Source organism: Marmota flaviventris, chromosome 4, assembly GCF_047511675.1.
Source record: "Marmota flaviventris isolate mMarFla1 chromosome 4, mMarFla1.hap1, whole genome shotgun sequence".
Lineage (NCBI taxonomy): Eukaryota > Metazoa > Chordata > Mammalia > Rodentia > Sciuridae > Marmota > Marmota flaviventris.
The window spans coordinates 111,627,747-111,648,559 of record NC_092501.1 but is presented as its reverse complement, the minus strand read 5'-3'; the positions used below and the strand labels follow the sequence as shown (position 1 = coordinate 111,648,559).

At 31.2% G+C, this 20,813-nt stretch overlaps 1 pseudogene; it reads left to right on the top strand.

Annotated features, from left to right (window-relative positions):
• Positions 1–7,248: 7,248 nt before the first annotated feature.
• Positions 7,249–8,097, top strand: LOC114094906 (nascent polypeptide-associated complex subunit alpha-like; annotated as a pseudogene).
• The last annotated feature ends 12,716 nt before the right edge of the window (positions 8,098–20,813 follow it).

Below are 20,813 nucleotides of genomic sequence, written 5' to 3'. Positions count from 1 at the left end.
ACAAGGAACACTTCAACTGTATAGGATCAATAATACTTAAACAAAAATACAAGGAAATATGAGGAAAATAATGCATATGCACAAAAAGGTTTGGATTTGAAATGTCCCCAAAAGTCTCATGTGTTAAAATGTTGATCCCCAGAGCAGCAATATTCAGAGGCAGGACTTCTGAGAAGTGATTCTATCATAATGTTGTTATCCTAATCAGTTAGTGATTTATTTATTGATGGATTCATAATCATGATGGACTATTCGAAGGTGGTGAAATCTGAGGGGGTCAGAACCACTGTGGAGGGAGTGGGTCTTGGGGGTGTGCTCTGAGGTCCTAAATCTTATTTTCAGGTTCTTTCACTCTGTTTTCTTACTGCCATTAGCTGAGAGGCTTTCCTCTGCCACACCTTTCCATCATGATGTTCTGCATCCCCTTAGGTTCAAAGCAATGGAGTCAAATGACGACAGACTAAAAGCTCTGAAACCAGGAGTCATAGTAAACATTTCCTGCTGAAAGTTGATTTCATCAAATATTTTATCAAAGTGATGAAAATCTAAACTATATACTAACCAAAAAATCTTTATTATATTAATGTGACCTTAAAGCAAGCAGTGTGTAAGAAAAAGACAACAACCTTGAAAAATAAAAAGATTTGATTTATGATTAATAATGTATAATGAGTCAAACTGAATGTATCCTGTTACAGTATTAAAAGAAACAACTGAGAAAATAAGAAATGAATTGCAAATTTTCACAAAACTTGTACATTAACTGTTTAATACATAGTTATGGTTATGAAGTCTTTGGAATATACTCCAAAATATACTCCAAAAGGCTTATATTTTGGAAGTGTAGCTCCAAGGCAGCAAGGTATAGACAAAGGGATTTTTAGGCAATGATTGAATCATGAGGGCTCTGACCTCATCAGTGGATTAATTCATTAATGTATTAATCGATTGACAGTTTAATGAACTACTGGCAGGTAGTCCATTAGGATTACATTTATTTGGGCCAGAGATGAGGCAGATCATCGTGGAGGAAGTAAGTATATGGTGGAAGAAAGATGCTCAGCTTATGGCAGGCAGGAAGCACAGACAAAGAGAGGAAGGGACTGGGGAGATAAACCTTTCCAGGTCATTCCCCTAGTGACCTACTTCCTCCAACAGATTTTCTGAGAGAGATATCAGAAATGTTCATGCACAGGTCAAAGACCATGTGAGGACAAAAGAAGAAGAAAATGACTAAAAACAAAGAGGGACACTACAAGAGAAATGAAACCTGTAAACTCCTTTATCCTGTATGCCTAGCCTCCAAGAGTTGGAATGCATTCTTTACAACTGTGCTGGCCAGAAGCAATTAATTTTAATTACATGACAGAGAACATAAAGCAGAACTGAAGACAATTGAAAAACTTAAATGCATGCTCAGTATTTACTCTGACCATAGTAGGATTAATGTTAAAACCAATTACAAATATTAACTTGAATATTAGGAAATACATACCTAAATTATTCATGTATCTAAATAAAAATGCAATGTATATAGACATTTTTTAAAAAGTGTTACATGTTATCACTTATTTGATATAGCCAGAAGGAAATGTACCATCTTAAAATTTTATTTTATTAAAAAATAAAGGTCAAAATTAATGAGAAAAACATTTATCTCAATGATTTATGTAAAGTGGCGTATGAATATATTCTAGTGTTGTCTCTCTCTCTCTGCTTACTGGTGTAATGTCCTGAGCCAATTCCCTTTACTATACTGCTTTGCCATGATGTTCTGCCTGACTTTACACCCCAAGGAATGGTGCCTGCTGTCTATAGACTGAGAACTTTGAAACAGTGAGCCCACAAATAAACTATTCCTTCTTAAAATAAATAAATAAATATTAAAAAAACAGTGAGGAAAGAAGATAATACAGGAAGAAGTATAAATGAAGGATAGAGAAAACAAAAATATGATAGAGTTTCAACAAATTCATCTGAAGTAATAAAATATGTAAGCTCTTCCTTGATTAACAACTATATGACATTAATAATAACATATGGATAAAAGCACTAGTCAGGTTGAAATGTAGATGGAATATAAAATTGCTAGGATTATGTTATATATGAAAGCAAAACAATATACAGAATCCTTAAGTAACCCTTTATTGAATTTGTAACTTAAATACTTCTTTACCTCTTTCTTTTCTTCTCTCACTTCAGAAACTTTGTAGTAAATTAAAAAAAATATTAAAATCAATAAATAAGATTAATACAGTTTTTGTACATCAACATACAGATATTAATTTTATATCCACACAGTTATAATGCATATTTGAAAAAGGAAATTGAAATATATTTAAAATACTATCCCAAAATGCCATAAGCCTATGTCTAAAAAATGCACAACACATATATAAAAATGATATTGGGAAAAATTCAGTCATTAAAAATTTGAAAGTTTTTAAGTGTCTTTAATTTGATAAAATTGATTTAAACAGTTAATGAAATGTTAGTAAAAGTAATAAAAAGATGTGGAAACTAAAATAATGATATTTTGTATGTAAAACCAGAAAGATTCAAATTTTGGCAAGAAGATATTAAATTATAAAAAAATATGAAGGGGTACATATGGTATTGGCCTAAGATTAAAAAGAAATGAACAAAGAACATATGTACAGGGCAGAAATAGATCCATGTGTAGGGCACTTGACTGAAAAAAAAAAGGTAGAATTGTAAAATTTTTTAAAAAAATAAGAAAAGGCCTTTGAAAAATGGTGCTGGTTCAGTGGAATATCTTTATCCTTTTGGTTACCTCATGCTGATTCATAACATTTATACAATTCATAACAATACGTATATATTGTATAACTAAAGACAGAAGAAAAAATTCTGAAGATTTCAGAAAACAGTGTAGGCATGGTGTGTATGTAACACTGAAGTAGGGAGTGTGTATTAAATAAAACATCAAACAATAATCAAAGTTATAATTTAAATGATGTTAATGTTAAATTTTGATATTTACCAAACCCCATATTTAAGGAGATTAAAAGAGACAAACCACTAATACAATGGTAATTTTTCATCACATTTAACTGGCAAAAAATGCTCGCATACATTTAGCACTGAAGAATTAAGAATAGGTGGATATAATGCTTCTTTGGTGACTTCTGAGTTAATGTTGATTTTCAATATCCTCCTAGTCAACATTCTGCTACAATCTACTAGATGGAATATAAATGAAGTAGTTTTAGGGGCTACTATATTCTAGCTCTGCTATGTTTCATTTGGATTATTTACTAATGAAACCTGAAATTAAAGAATTTAGAGGATATAGCTCTCTGAAGAATAGAAATTAGTAGCCCATCTAGGTTTCTAGAGAGAAAAAAAATTCAAAAATCCATTCTAAACAATAATGTGGTGCCAAGATCCTGCCTCAGTCATTCATCACAATGAACATTAAAATCAAATGAAACTTGAGGAATATATAAAACGTGGTGTAGCTCACAGATATACTATTGAGTAAAGAAAGTCAAATATGAAATAAAAGTGAAGTATAAACTTATTTTTTAACAATTTTTGAGTAAAGGGAAATCTAAAATACTATAAGAATTTTTGATGTTGATAATCCTGTAAAGGAGCAAGATTTTAGCAATTGAAATGAATATGAGGAGGACTTTGGGTATCCTGATAAAACGAATGCAAATTTCAAACAAAATGTTAGTTTTTCAGATATATTTGTAGACAGATTATGATAACTCATTGATGATTCTACTTATATTTTTCACATTTGAATTTATATGTGTTACTTACTCTTCACACTAGAAATATATGACAGTGGATGTTTTAGTCAGCTTTTTCACTGATGTAACTAAAAGGACCCAACCAGAAAAAGTGTATAGGACAAAGAGTTTATTTGGGGCTCATAGTTTCAGAGGTTTCAATCCACAGACATCAGAGTTAATTCCTTGAGGGCTCAAGGTGAGACAGAACATCAGGTGATAAGAGTTTGGTACAGGGAAACAGCTCACATGATAATCAGAAAGCAGAGAAAGAGACTCCACCCTCTGGATACAAAATATGTACCCCATAACCATTCCACCAATGCCCCACCTCCTCTAACCATTCCCTACTGCCTTCAGTCACCACTCAATTAATGCCATCAGATGATGAATTCACTGATTGGGTTAAGGATCTCATAACCCAGTCATTTCTTCTCTGAACATTATCTCACAAGTGAGTTTTGAGGGGATACCTCACATCCAAACCATAACAGTGGGCTATCAGTTTGTCTTTAGATATCGTAATGAAAATTTTTCATTCACTTGAATGTTTTTATTTTGTCATCTACAGTGTAGAAGAAATATTATAGGTTTAAAATTGCATGAGTTTATAGATTTATACATAATTTGCTTTAGACATATTAGCTATTAAGTTATCAAAATGCACATAATACTTAAGTGATAGGTAATTTATTAATATAAAAATGTGTTGTTTCACAGAGGAACTTAATATATCAATCAATTTCAAAGAAAAAAAAATGTTTAGAAAAATAGATCTTATTTGCTATGTTTTGAGTCACAAACTGGCTTCAATGTTTTTGCAAACTACCTAAAAATTAGGTGAAGCCAGTTGAAGAAAACAATGAAAGATCTGATGAGATTCAGTCTACAAAACTATCCTTGTATAGTGACTCTGGAAGGTGAGGTAGGAAAGTAGTAAGTTTGAGGTCAGCCTGGGCAGCTATTAATAAAACCGTGTCTCAGAAAAAACTTTTTAAAAAGAAAAGGATGGCACATTCCCGTCATCCCAGCAACACGGGAGGCTTAGCAGTAGGATCCTAAGTTAAAAGCTAGCTTCAGCTACTTAATGGTGACCAAAGCAACTTAGTGAGACCCTGTCTCACCCCCCCCCCAAAAAAAAAAAAAAAATAAGAGCTGAGAATATGGCTCTGTGTCAGACTCTTGGTTAACTCCTGGTACCACCACCACTACCACCACCAACAACAAAAAGGACCACATATGGATCTCAATAGTACGCCCTTGCCTGGCATTTGCGAGGCCTTGGTTTCAATCCCCAGTGCCAAAGAAAAACAGTCAGTGTCTCTTAGGTAACTCTTCTATAAAGGTTTTCTAAAATGAAGTCTTAGAGACACAGACTTTCTTTGAGGGCTACTTATGTGTTTCAGTGACCTGTGTATTCATTATATGTATTTTTTAAATTTGGTTCATCTATTAAACAAAGATGTTTATATGTTTGTATTAGAATACTCTTGGTTATTGCCTTTAAAGAAGAAAAACAAATTTCAGTTTTGGTTCTATCAGTGAAGTTTTTGACAAACATTTTAATTGTTAGATCCTGAAGTCTTTTCTGTAAGCGTTTCACAAATCGCAAAGACCTACAATGTCACTAGCAGCCTTGGTGTAATTTAATGTAGGAAGTTTAAAATGTTTTCTTCTAACAATATTGCAAATGATGATTTATTTTATGTTGAGCAGAAACTTTAATAGAATATAACATGTAAAGTGGAAAATCTTTGGGAAAGTGTCAGATTTTTTTTCTTTTTGAAAAAATCTTTCTCAAATTGTTTGTTTCAAAGAGAAGATACAGAGTTCTCAGATATTTAAAGGTATTCATTTCTAAGTGCTCCTGAGACAGAAGAATAAGTGATTTTTCTCAACTTTAAAAAAAATAATTTTCATGATTGACTCTATTCTCACTTTTACTTATGATTATTGCATTTAAGAAGTAGGCAGAACAACTAAACTAGTAAATATTCAGATGCTCACTGTCATCCACAGAATATAGCATATTAAATACTGAAGAAAAAGTATGTATGAATCATAGGATAATAAATACCTTGTGTTTCAGTAGCATAAATAATCATAAATTATCCTTTCTTAAAATATTATAATCTCTTTTTGCCCAGTTGCAGATATATTTAACAATTAACTTTAAAAAAGTATTTGGAAGTTATATATCCTATATGATTCACTCTACAAAACAATCTACTTTTCTTAATCTTCCTATAATTTCATTTGTTGAGTGAGTCTTAAATTTTTGACTGATAATTTAACTCAGTTTTGAATTTCTTTTCAGTCTCAGGGACTAATTTAAGCCTTAAGGAATTCATAGTGACTAAGAGTCATATTAATGTTGACCATAATTCTTATTGGTGTATTATAAAGCTATCTTATTTTTTAACACGTTTTTTTTTTTTCTTTTGTATTTTTCAAGGAACTCATGAATTGTTGCTGAAATTATTTTTGTGTGGATATCAGGGATGATTCAGGTTCTCCTGTCTTTTCCAGGTACATGAAGACATTCTGCTTGTCCTGGTCCTTTCTGAAATTCAGGAGACTTCTCCAAGAACCATGCTACTCTTCTAATCTGGTATGTTATTGTTTCTCCGATTATCCAGGGCTTTTGAGTTGTACAGATACATCTGGAAATTCTATCACATACTTATTTTCGACAATGGACTTCCTAGGGAAAAACAGAGAAGAGAACAAGGTTGCTTCTGCCCTTCGAAATTGGGATATATTTATGTTCTGATCCCGTTATCTCTGACTGTTCTCAAACTATGCAACAGCTCTATTTTCAGAGGTTAGACACTTTAATTTGATTCACCAGGTAACTTTGAAATCTACTTTTTAATTTCTTGCAATACACATATTGCATCACGAGAAACAGGATTTTAAAGCATAAAGGTCAAGAACTGAATTTATTCTACTATCATTTGAGATACCATTCCTGAATTTAATAAAAATGCAAATATCCAATAGTAAGGCAAGGACCTCAGTTATTAAAAAGAAATATGAATAATTAAAACTGTGGGTTTTTTTGTTAATATTATCCAGACTGAGATAAATAAGATGACAGAGAAAATAGTACCATTATGGAGAAACTTAATACTCCTCTAAACATGTTTTTCTTTATATAAAGCATCAAAATATTTCTTTTAAGCAGAATAGTGATATGTCAGTTTTAATAAAACACTGATTACAACAGAAGCAATTGTCTTTTTTGATAGAATGATTACATTTGGAAGAAAAGATGAACAACATTGGGCAGGAAGACTGTGGCTATACTTTGGGTGTGAAATGAAGGTTCCAGTACTGGTGGTGGCAATGTGACTAAAAGTTAAAGAACAGACTTAAGAGACTTATACTTACATAACCGGATGTTATTGGTGAGGGAAGAGGAACAGGACTTTCAAGTCTACATTGTGACTTTCTGCCATCATCTTATTCTATGTTCCCCACAAAAATGTCCAGTGATTCCATGGAAACCATTCTTGCTGCAGAGCAGGAATTGCCACAGCCTCAGGCTGAGACAAGGTTTGGAACAGAATGTGACAGTCATGAGAAACAAGTTTAACACAGGAAGCCATGCCAGAAGACCAACTGGCAGCAGCAACTGAAATGGAGGAGGAGAGTGAAGCAAGAGTTCCTTTTTTTTAGAGTGAAAAGAAGTCAAGAAGGCTTTGTCCAAACTGAGTCTCCAGCAGGTTACCAAGGTTACTAGAGTCACTATCCAGAAATCTAAGAACATCTTCTTTGTCATTACAAAGACAGGTATCTACAAGAGCCCAGCTTCAGACACCTAAATCCTTTTGCTGGAGGCAAAGATGGAGAATTTATCTCAACAAGCACAGTTAGCAGCTGCAAAGAAATTCAAAGTTCAAGGTGAAGCTCTCTCCTACATTCAGAAAGACACTCCTACTCCAGCTGTACAAGAGGAGAATGAAGAGGGAGGGAGAGGTGGATGAAATCTAAACTGGGTATATATATAGTTCAGTGAGCATTTGTAAGTCTAAGAATGTCCCTTAAAATTCAGAAAACTTTATAAAAACAGTCAAAGGAAATCAGTGTAAAAAGCAACTAGGTTCAGTCCAAAAACACCAGGAGGCTTTTGGCAAAAAAGTATAAGTTGCTTATAACATTTACTTCATATATTCTGCTCATACATTTTCTGTTCTCTAAAGCCAGTTTATCACTATTTGTTGTTATCAGCTGATGTTGGTAATAAAAGTTATAATAAAAAACAACAGTGGAAGTTAAGGACACAGAATTGGTGGTTTCAGAGGCAAATGTGTAGAGAGCAAAGTCAGTCTGATCCTTAAAGAACAACATCAATCATCTTGTAATGGTGTAGTAGAATCAACAGTGTAACCTTCTAAAATCAGGCATTGACTGATTGATTGATTGATGTCTAAGGCTTGACTCTTTTATGAACCGTTTTTTTGTAATGAAAAGAGGATTGCTTAGATTTCTGGATAGTGACTTTAGTAAACTTGTCAACTAAATTGCAGCTGTGAATTGTAGCTTGGTTTGACTTTGTACTGTTTCTATTATTAATAAAGTTAAGGCCTCGTGTTGGATGAAAAAATAAAAATCTCTGCATTTTGGACTTCCAGTCTAGGTATCTGAAAGACTGTGAACACATCCATGCAGAAATTGCACAGAATACTTTATAATGACTTATTAGAGTTGTAAGTGGGATAGTTAATAACTGCTTTTCACAGCAGATAAAACAGCCCAAACCTTGAAAACAATGAGAATGAACATATAAGAAAAGGAACTTTATCGTCATATTTTAACACTGCTGTTTTTTATTATACTTTTGTTACCAACATCAGCTGTTAACAACAAATAATGATAAATTGGCTTTAGTTAACAGAAATTGTATTAGCAAAATATATGAAGCCAATGTTACGTGCAACTTTATCCTTTGTTGCCAAAAGCCTACTGGTGCTTTTGGACTGAACCTAGTTGCTTTTTACACTGATATCCTTTGACTGTTCTTGCAAAGTTTTCTGAATTTTAAGGGACATTGTTAGACTTACAAACACTCTCTGAACTAAATAAATCTAACAGTGCAAAAATTTTAAATACACTTAGTTAATAAATTATCAATCATATATAAAAGGTGAGAGAGAGTGAAGCAATGGGATTCAGAAAACAAAACAGAATGCATTACATACAAAATAGGAGAGAGCTATGTTTTTTGTAGCTCAGTTTCTCTGTACAAAACAGAGATCTAATAAAATACAAGGTTTAGAGAAGTTCAAGGGATTCAAGGTTTGGTAGTGTTTTACAGAGAAGTATTGGTTAAAGTCAGCTGTTTAAGTGTGGTTATTCAAGTGAGACTGTTGATTAGCTGGTGGTGCATTCAATGCACCGAGGTTTACATTGATTGGCTCAGTTGCAAATGTATCCGCTAACTCAGAAAAGGTTTAGAAGTGTTATTGGTTCAAAGGTCCAATTGATTAAACTGAATGAGGTTGACACCAATAAATTTAATTAGATTAAAAAAGGAACCTGATTGTTACTTCTTTCTGTGATTATAAAATAATCTCTTTCTTGGAGAGTAGGGAATTCAAAAAGGTTTAATGTGAAACACATCCATATCTATAGTCTACAGTACAAAATATAGAACAATATTGAAAGCCTATGTAAGCTTTCTTTATGTTCCTTGAAAATCAGGAGCATTTCCCATTCCACCCATTCCAAAGTAATCACTATCAAGACTTTCAAGTTCATAGATAAGTTTCAGTAATGCCAATAGTGTCTGAATTTTATGAACAGAAAATATAAAGGAATTATTTAATTATGAGAATAACTCATTATGAATTTTATATATCAATAGCTTGTTATTTTTCAATGATGCAGGATATTCCATTTAATGACTGAATAACTCAAAACATTTATGTATTACCTTTATTTTTTTTTGGTTACTATGAATAATAATTCTCTCAGCATTCTTGTGCATATTTTACGATCACACTGATTTCCAGTGAAGTTATCAAATGAATTACTAAAAAAAATTAATGAGAAGACCTATTACTTTTCATCCCAACCCATATTTGGTATTATAGTGATATCTCAATCTTCTTATTTGCATTCATTTAATATAAAATGGATTTGAGATTTATTTTAAGGTTGACTGTAGACTTTCTATATAAAATTGGACTCATGCACAATTTTCTATTAGATTGTTTTTTTGTTTTTATTATTTTGGAGTTATTTTATATTATGGAAGGGCATTCTTTTACTATTGATCTTAAGTACCCTTTGTCAAAATCAAGTTTCCAGGTAGGCACGGGCAATTTGTATACTAGCACTACTTGTTCATTCTTTATGTATATCACAGTATCTTAATTACTGTGTTTTTATAACAGCAGGAAACTTACAGTTTCTTTTCTTCTTATTTCAGTAGGATTGGCTGTGGTATTTTGAATTTCCACATAACATTATCTGTTGAAATACCACTACAATTTACTTTTATAAATAATTTTGTAAGATTTAATTATATAAAGTATAATTTACTTGAACAAATTATGAAGATTGACTTAGAAATAAATTAAAAGCAAAGTTTTTCAGTCAGTCTACAGGGTAAATCCATTTATTTAAATAGATTTTCTTAATTTATGGAAATTTTTTGTTTGATGCTATATCTCTTTTTATAACTCCACATTTGATTTTATGTTACTATGCATTTGCTTTGTTTAAATTTAATTTTGCTTTTTAAAATTGCTATGTAAGTTTATGTACATTAACTTTATGTTCAGCTAACTTTGCCAGTTTTAATTACTGTTTTAAGTAACTTATCTGTTGGATCTTTTTGATTCCTTATAAGCCTAATTATGTCTTTGGCAAATAGTAATGATTTATTTTTATCTATTCGAACTTTATACAATAGGTACATAGCTATTAAGTAATGTATGTGCTTCTTTTACTTATGTCCTTATTGAATAGCATCTTGAAGAAAGTGCTGATGAAAATCTACTAACTTTGAATGTGGTGATGTCTGCAAATATCTGTGGCTAAAAACATGAATTTCTAGCAGTATGTCATCTGTGCAGAATATGAATCTCTATGACCATATCAGGAATTTATCTGTATATTTATTAATATTATTATGGAGTCTTATTGTCAACTACTCAACAATCCAAATGCTAGAATTTTGGAGTCCCTGGCTAAATATTTATCATGATTTGCACCTGGATAACTAGTGAATTTTTAGAGAACATGGTGGAAGAAAAAGTTTCTAAGGTATGTTTTAAAGAAACTATCATATTTTCAAAGAGATATAGACATATAGCCTATCTCTAGAAATATGGGGAAAACTCAATGGAGTACATATATTAGAACAATTTCTCTTTGACTTAGAATTAAGTGGTAGATGGCTAAAGATACGTTAAAGACATTTTTTTTTGTTCTGAGATTTTGGGAATCAAATTGTATACGTAGACATTATCACAAGATTGGTGACAGGTCAATGAAAATTAGATTGAGACTTTCCTGTGGATTTTTATAAAACTGGGTACCAAAGCTTGGAACCTCAAAATAAGAGCTAGATGACTCCATTGAGTTTCCTACAATGAATCTGACCTTACACACAACAGATCTTCCTTTTCCATGCACTAAATTATTTATAGAAAAATGATTTCAAACATAAAAATCTACACAATCCATAGAAAAAAGCATCATGTGTCATACTTCTGACCATACTGGATATTTAAATATTATGGTTCATAAAACTGAAGGACATAGCAAGTTATTATCTTAAAAAATATGGAAATTCCCCAAGAATAACTGAGGTATGTGCATGTGTGTGTCTCTGTGTTAGTATGTGTGTGTCCTTGTCCACACAAACACACCTATAATCTGTACAAATTAATTTTAATAGTTTTATATTTGTTTTTTGTCAGTGTAGAGAAATGTTGTGGATATACAACTTGAATATATTAATCATTTATACTACCAAACACATGTACACTGACTAAAGTCATAAAATCTCCCTCTGGCTTGCATGCCTTTCCATACTCTGTTAGAAAACCTTGTTGAGATAAATGCTGACACAGCTGTGATAAATCATTTAGCTGTATTGCTAAGATGAACAGACAGGGATATAAATAGCTTTCAAAAATACAGCATAACCTCAGGGCTTTTATATCCAACAAATAAGATTTAAGTAGATATTTTTACAACATAAAATTTTGATTTTTCACTCAAAATCATATTTTCATGTTTCCTCCATTAAGCATATTCTGTGTAAGCAGAAGAAATTATTTTCTCACATTACTGGGAACATTTTCCTAAGATGCTGCTCTAAGCTAATATCTCCTTATTGTAGCAGCCTCTTGTCAATGTTGTAATAATTTATAATGAGGCAAAAATGTCCAGGCACCATAGGCTTTACTAATAACTTTTAAGGTTTAAAATTGAGAACTTGAACCAATTATTGCAATATCAAATGAAAGTATTATATATTTGGTGGCAAGCGATTCATAGTATTTTATTTATACCCTTATAGTACATATCATAACTCCTGGTGATAAATAATTACACTATAGCCAGGAGCAGTACACACAGGATTCAATTATTATTGGGATAGTGGAAGGGGTCTGCAATTGTAGCAAGCATAAAGGCTGTATTATTTTTGTAAACATATGACTTATATTTATAATATTCCCTTTTGGAACACTGAAAATTGGTAACACTTTTGAAAATAAAACCTGAGGTTACAACTGACACATTCTAGATTTTTCTTGGTGAAAATCTATGCTCCAGACAACTGAAATTCTTCAAAGGGTGTCAGGAAATTTATTTATGATAGTTAACAAAAACAATTCAAGTGTTACAGGACTGAAATGTGAAGAATTGATGTACTGTACAAAACAAAATATTGAAAACATTTTGAAAATTCATTGACTTAAAAACATGTTAAAATACATGTAGACACAAAAAAAGTAGCACTGATCAAAAACAAATAAATAAATAAACAAATAAATAAATAAGAAGAGGAGTGGGCAGGAAGGGGAAGGAAGAAGCAGACCACCAGCACATTGTACAGCAGAAACTGAAGTTAGGCCATATGTAGGAAAGTAGAGAAACACAGCTGGATTAAAAGGCCCAGATCCCATGATTGGAGTCTTACAGCCTGAGTATGTCCAAGACTGAAAAGACTACAAATGTGAAATGAGCACTGGGCACAGCAATCCTTCTCAACCAGACCCCAGCCTGTCTAGGGTCTGGAAGTATGGATTAATACCAAGTAACCTACACATAATAGGAATCATACTTGGAAGAACAATAAGTAGAGTGCTTGCTTAGGAAGCTCTAGTCAAAACGAGATGCATGGAATTTTGCAAGGTCAAGAAAAATGTATCTTCTGTGTAAGATGATTTTAAAATCAAGTTTTACAAAGCATTAAAATAAAGTCAAAATATTGGACAAATATGAAATACTCAGTAAACCAAGAAACAAATACTAGAGTATGTAGAGATAAAGCAAAATAAAAAGACTGTAACACGAATAATTGTATGATCTACAAAAAAATAGTGGATTACAATATTTGTGTCCCACCTAAATTGATGTTGAAACTAAATATTCAATGCAACAGTATTAAGAGGTGAGGCTTTTAAGAGGTTCCAACCTCATATGTGGACTAGTGCTTTATTAAAAATTTTCAGGGACTAATTTACCATCCTGTCTCTTGCCACATTAGTACACAGAGTTAATCTCTTCCACAGGATGCAAAACAAGGTGTCATCTTGGAAGCAGAGAGTAGCCTCTTGATCTTGGATTTCCCAACCTCTAAAATTATGAGAAGTAATTTTCTATTCTTTGTAAATTACCTGGTCTGTGGCATTATGTCTCACACCACAAATAGACCAAAACCACAATCATAAAACAAGTGTTTTAAAAATAAGTCTATAAATCTTTATTAATAACTAATTAAAAATTCTAGATATAAAAAGTTGCACTTACCAAAAAAAAGGACAGGCTACCCGTAGGTGAAAATGTGTTAGAGAATTAAGACTTATGAACATTTTACAGTTACCACAGAAACAACATTTATACAACAAAGATGAAAATTCAAGAGAATTTAAGTTTGGGTTTAACTAAAATTAATGAGGTTTAGAAATAAAAAAAAAATAAAAGTTTGCATAGTTCTAAGTATATAATGAGGAGAGAAGAGCAGAAATAGGTGGGAAAAAAGTGCTAAAGTATGAATTGTCAGATTAAAACACTAGGCGAATTAAAGCCCTTGAAGATATTGTAGCGAAAATTCTGAAAACTACAATAGAGAAACAAAGATACAGAAGAATCAAACATTATAGAGGAACCTCATGCATTTTAATTACTGTGATGAAAATTCATATTTATATGTTTATGTTTGTGTGTTCGTAGCTTGTTAGCTAGCTAGCTGAATGATGACTGGACAGAATGGAATGAATGAATATATAAATAGATTTACATCTCTCTCTATTGACATTTTACAATGTACATATGTAAAACATAGGAAAGGCCATGTAACCAAATGTTTTAAAGTGAAACAAAGTCATATTAAATTATGACATAATTTTGGTCTTTTAGAGGAATGTATTTGTTAGATAAACATATTCTTTTTCTTGATTTTTAGAAATATAATTGAATGAGCTAGATTAAAAAGAGCCCTCTGAAAAATTTTCCATGCTTAATGATTTACAGGTTCATTTCTGTCATTGTTCACTATTTGTCTATGCTTTCTTAAAAATCGTTATCCATTTGTTATTTTAGGTTGACACCTAACAAATGCTTAAACACCAGCAAATTCTTATTTCTTTTATCATTAGATTTTAATTAATTAATATATATCAAATATATTAATTTCTAACAGAGAAACTGAAGAAATAAATCTTTCTAAATTGAATATATTTTGAAAGTATGAAAGAGCCTGGCACAATGGTGAACACCTATAATTGCAGCAAATGAAGCAAAAGGATTGCAAGTTTGAGGCCAGTCTTAGCAACTTAATGAGAACCTCAGCAACTTTTGAAAACCCTCTCTCAAAATAAAACTTAAAAATAACTAGGGAATACAGCTCAGGGGTAAGGTGCCTCTGCGTTTAATCACAAGTACCATTAAAAAAGTTCAAAATTATTCATATTTATTCCATTTTTTTCATATATACCTTTTTAATCTTCAATAATTTCCATTGTGTTCAAAGACCAAAATTCTCGTAAATTCACCTTGGTTTAAGGTGAGATTGACCCTATTAATACACATAAAATCAATATCATAACAGAATTTGTTTTTGATTGGGAAAGACTAAACAATCTAGTATCAAAAAAATTGTATTGATTTAAGCAGAGAAAAAAAAGTTGTCTGTTAGTTAAAAATTATGCTTTTCTAACTTGGAAGCCCGCTTCATTCACAGGATTCATGGACCCTGAATTCTTCTTTCTTATTGCTCCACCTACTTTCTGGCATTAAAATAATCTTAACCACCAAAGTAATAAAACAAGAATGAATAAAGAGAGTTCAGGCAAATCAGTTCAGTTAATACAACCAAAGGGAAAAAGGGAATGTACAGATTGTTCAAATAGCTTTTAAGTAACATAGGTAGATATTGAACCCACCACTTCTGCTCACATGGAATATTTGGAGACATGCAATGTAAAAGTGTAAGGGGGGGACTAAAAAATTTCTTTCCTAGCTTGTGGTCCATGAAACCCTGAACCCAGGAAAAGAGATGGATGGATTCAAATGGGCCAATAATATCTTTTGGCTTAAAGTTCATATAAAAATTTATTATTTTGACTTTCTGAAACTGTAGCAAGATATACTTAGTTGTGTACACCCCAAATTATCTAATCACATCTCTGAAGATCTAGGGAGCAACTTCATCCTCTAAATATCTTGTTTGGAATCTATTTTTTCTAATATTAACAAGGTACTGGGCAGATAGTTTCTTCAAATTGACCCCTAGTTGCTAAAAATAATGAAACAAACAATGATAACAAACACAATTTCGTCTTCTTCCTATAGGCTAACTACTTCTCATTCTCTCCTTCTGGCTTTGAATAATGCTTTCAAATTGATGTTCTGGAGTTTCTTTTATTATTTATTTAATTATTAATTTATTCGGGTATTGAACCCAGACATGCTTAATCACTGAGCCACATCCAAACCCTTTTTAAAATATTTGATTTAGAGACAGGGTATCCTTAAATTGCTTAGGGCCTCACTAAGTGGCTGATGCTGGTTTTTAACTCAAGATTCTCTTCTGTTAGCCTCCTAATCTACTGGGATTACAGGCATTTGACACCACTCTCAGCATGGAATTTATTTTATTTTTGGATTGACATATAATATTTGTACCTATTGGGGATATAGCTCAGTTGGTAGAGTGCTTGTCTTGAACGCATAAGGTTCAATCCCGAGCACCACCAAAAAAATAAAATAAAATAAATAAATAATAGGAGTCTTGTGCTTATATTTTTAAAAGTATTTGTACATATTTATGGAATATAATGAGAAGTTTTGATTCATGTACACATTGGGTAGTTAATGACTCAGTGTCATGGCATATCCATCATCTTAAATCTCATCATTTATTTATAGTGAACACATTGCACATTAGTCTCTTCTAACTATTTTTAAATATATAAAAAATTTTTATAAATTATATTCATTTCAATGTACCATAGAATAACGGGATTTTTTTTACCCTGTAAAACTGTAATACTTCCCGACTATATTCTTTCTTTTATCTATACCCATTTTTCTCCTTAGTCTTTCACAACCACCACTCTACTTCCAACTTCTATGAATTCAACATTTTTTGACTGCATATATGAGTGAAATTGTTTTTTTTTTTTTCTTTTCTGTTTGACTTATTTCAGTTAACATGATGTTTTCCAAGTGCATCCATTTTTTTTTCAAATGACAGGATTTCATGCTGTTTAAGCCACTAAGGGGTACATGCTCAAATGAAATGAAAACATTGTCAAAACAACACATGCATTTTCATGTTTATTGAAGCAATATTCAAAATAGCCAGAATATGTAGAACATCTAAATGTCCATCAACAAACAAACTGATAAAGAAATGCGTGTATGGACAATGGAATATAACTCGGCAATAAAAGAGAATAAAATCATGGCATTTTCAGGTAAATGGATGGAGTTGGAAGATATAATGCTAAGTGAAGTTAGCCAATCCCCCAAACTCAAATGCCAAATGTTTTCTCTGAAATAAGGAGGCTGATTCATAGTGGGGTTGGAAGGAGGAACATGGGAGGATTAGATGAATCCTAGAAAGGGGGAAGGGGTGGGAGGGGAAGGTAGGGTGATGGGGGTAGAAAAGATGGTGGAATGAGAGGTACCTAATGTACCCTAAGTACATGTATGAAGACACAAATGGTGTGAGTATACTTTGTATACAACCAGAGATACGAAAAATTATGATGCATATGTGTAATATGAATTGTAATGCATTCTACTGCCATATATAACAAATTGCAATAAAAAATAAATAATTTAAAAACATGAAAAAATAAATGTGTGTATTGACATAAATACATATTATATACACATTATATATATATATGTGTGTGTGTGTGTGTGTGTGTGTGTGTGTGTGTGTACAGAATAACAGAATTATGTTGTATCATAAAAAGGATACTTTGGAATTTTTAGTTTAGAAAGAGAAGCATCAGCTTTGACTTTTTATCTATTGAACTTGAATAAAAACTCAAGATTTCTTATGAGCAAGGAGACCCCTATAAATCCTGATAAATTGTAAGCCTTGTGAGTGAAGTCTTTTGGATGTTTCAAGCCCTTGTCAATTTCTGACTGGAATTACTTGACAGACTTCAAGTACGAATAACCTTCTAGGTTATGTCTCAGCAAGCCTAGACAGAGTCCAGAAAAGTAATTGTTGTTTTAAGCAAATAAGTTTTGAAGGTTTCTTATGAAAACTGTATAGCAATATATACCTAAAACAATACATAGACATATTTGCATAAAAAATAAGGAACAAAGAGTTTTCTACTCAGTTTATATTCTGTAGATATTTGATTTTGAAAATTATGTTAACAGCATATTATTGCCTAATTTGCAATATTTTGTCCCAGCAAATAAAGATGCTTTGATTTGCTATTTCATTGACACAGATGTCTCATCACAAAGAAGTGAGTACTAGTCTCCTTATGATTCTACTTAGATAATTGGCATATTCTTGTCAGTTTGGGTCAGCTCATTACTGTTAAAATAAAGATTAAATATGAGAATTTGGAACAATAACTTAGAGATAAGAATCACTGCCTTGTGAAATAGCAGAGCAAATTCTTAAATTTTTGTACAAAGCTCTATGTACCTGAACTGTAAACCTAGTTTATTAATAGGGTAGATTTACAAGAAGATAATGATCATAAAGCAACATAGATATTTAACTTTGACCCACAAAACAATGATAATAACAGTGATTCTCCATGTGATTGCAGAAGCACAGCAAACCATGAAAAATGAATCTATATACAAAATAAATGAGTATTCTAATGAGGACAAATTGTTGTCTATCCATGCAGAAAGCTTTTCAATATAATCAGCTATTAACCAGAAACTTATCTGGCTCCTCTTAGGAAAGGTTATACCCAGAGATTCATTAGTTTCATTATTACAGGTTAGATAGCAACTCTTAACTTTTCATTTTTAAATCCAGACCTTTAACATGTTACTTCTTCCAAGTTGATTAACAAATGCTTCTGGTATAGATTATATATGGAGCCATATTCAATTTCTATATCAGATTGAAAAAATTCTGCTTTTTGAGAACTCTCACCTACACAAATTTTTCAATGTTTATTCACAGTTATGAATAGATTTTGTCTGATGTTTAGATTAATGACAAGACTTTTGAAAATATTCATATTGATGATAATTTAATGTAAAACAAAATATACTGCTTTTTTTTCAAGACTTGCAAAAAATAATCTGATTTTACAAACCAAGCTATAAAATCTCTTGTTGGCATTTAGCTCTATGATGAGGATTTTATCTTAAACATTAATTGTGCCTTACATTTTTAATAAAATTATTACCGAAAATTTAAAAATAGTAAAAAAGAGATCCAAACAAAAAAAATCACATTAAGATGTGAAAATATATTAGAAACTGAAGTTGTCTAAAGTTTACAAATTTGACTTTAATTGACATTCCATACCTTTCAAATTGATCATTGTTTTAAAATAAGTATTACCTTATTTCATAAAAATCCAATTATAATTCATATAGTGTGTACTTTGGTATTTTTCATTCAGTATAGGATTTTGAAATCCATCCATGTTGTTATTTCTGTTAATGCATGATTCTTTTGTTTGCTCTATAGTCTTTAATGTATGTTTATATTTAAAAAATGCCCATTTTTTGCAATGTGTGATAGGCATTTGTTTCCAAATTTTAGGTGTTGTATAAACAAGACCTCAATGAACATTAATGTGGTATTCTTTTTCTGAACTTGTGTGCCCATTTCTATGGTAAAACATCCAGAAGTGGGATTGATGGGTTTTATGATAAGGGTAGGTTTAAATTTGTAGCATACCTACTCACAGAGTATGATAATCTCTGCCTCTGGTCTAAATATTTAATCAATGATTTCTAATGTAACTGATAATAAGTTTGCTTTGCAATTTTTAAAAAATTATTTAATATATATTCCCCTCATCTTTTTTCTTCTGTGTCTGACCTTCTTGTTATTATATTTATTAAGGAATTTTAGTAAACTTTATTTTTATATCACACACACAAACAAATAAAAAGGTAAAATTAAAATAGTATGCATTTCAAATAATTTTAAATTATTTTACTATATTTTTCTTATAATTTTATAGTTATTTGTATTTGGTGAAATATTTTTCTATATATGTTCATAAATCACTCTTCACAGTTCTTATACTACTGTATGTAAAATATAGAATACTTTCAAATAAAAAAATTAATACCCTTGTGCTTTATAAATAGTCAACAAAGATGTTTGTACAAATGCATACACTTATATGTGTAAACATGTACTGTGTATTTTAAAGTCCACAATAAAAGTTTGCATAATAGTTAATGCAATAAAATGAACATAAGATTAAAAATACTTCAACTTTGTAAGATTTTCATATGTAGAATTTTGAATTTTGGACTGATGAATCTTTCTTTAAAACTGACCTATTATTATTATTAGTTATCATTATTATTATCATTATTACTATAGTATTCTGAAATACCTTTAATGAAGAGCTAATACCAATACTCTTCAAATTATTTCATGAAATAGAAAAACAGGGAGCACTTCCAAACTCATTCTATGAGGCCAATATCATCCTGATTCCAAACACAGGCAAAGACACATCAAAGAAAGAAAATTTTAGACCAATATCTATAATGAAAAAATATCTCTAATGAACCAATATCTCTAATAGATGCAAAAATTCTCAATAAAATTCTGGCAAATTGAATACAAAAATATCGTGCATCACAATCAATTTGTGTTCATTCTAAGGATGGAAGGTTGTTTCAAAATACAGAAATCAATAAATAAGTCACATCAATAGACTTAAAAATAAGAATCATATGATCATCTCAACTGATGCAGAAAATGCATTCTCAAAACACTAGAAAAAACTAGGGATAACAGGAACATATCTCAACATCATAAAACCTATTTATGCTAAGCTCCAGGCCTTCATCCCTCTAAATGGAGAAAAATTGAAAGCATTCCCTCTAAAAACGGGAACAAGACAGGGATTCCCTCCTTCACCATTTCTATTTAACATAGTTCTTGAGACACTGGCCAGAGTAATTAGACAGACAAAAGAAATTAAAGAAATACAAATAGGAAGAGAAGAATGCAAATTGGCACTATTGGCAGACAATATGATTCTATACCTAGAAGACCAAAAAAATTCCACCAGAAAACTTCTAGAAATAGTAAATGAATTCAGCAAAGTAGCAAAATATAAAATCAACACCCATAAATCAAAGGCATTTCTGTATATCAGTGACAAATCC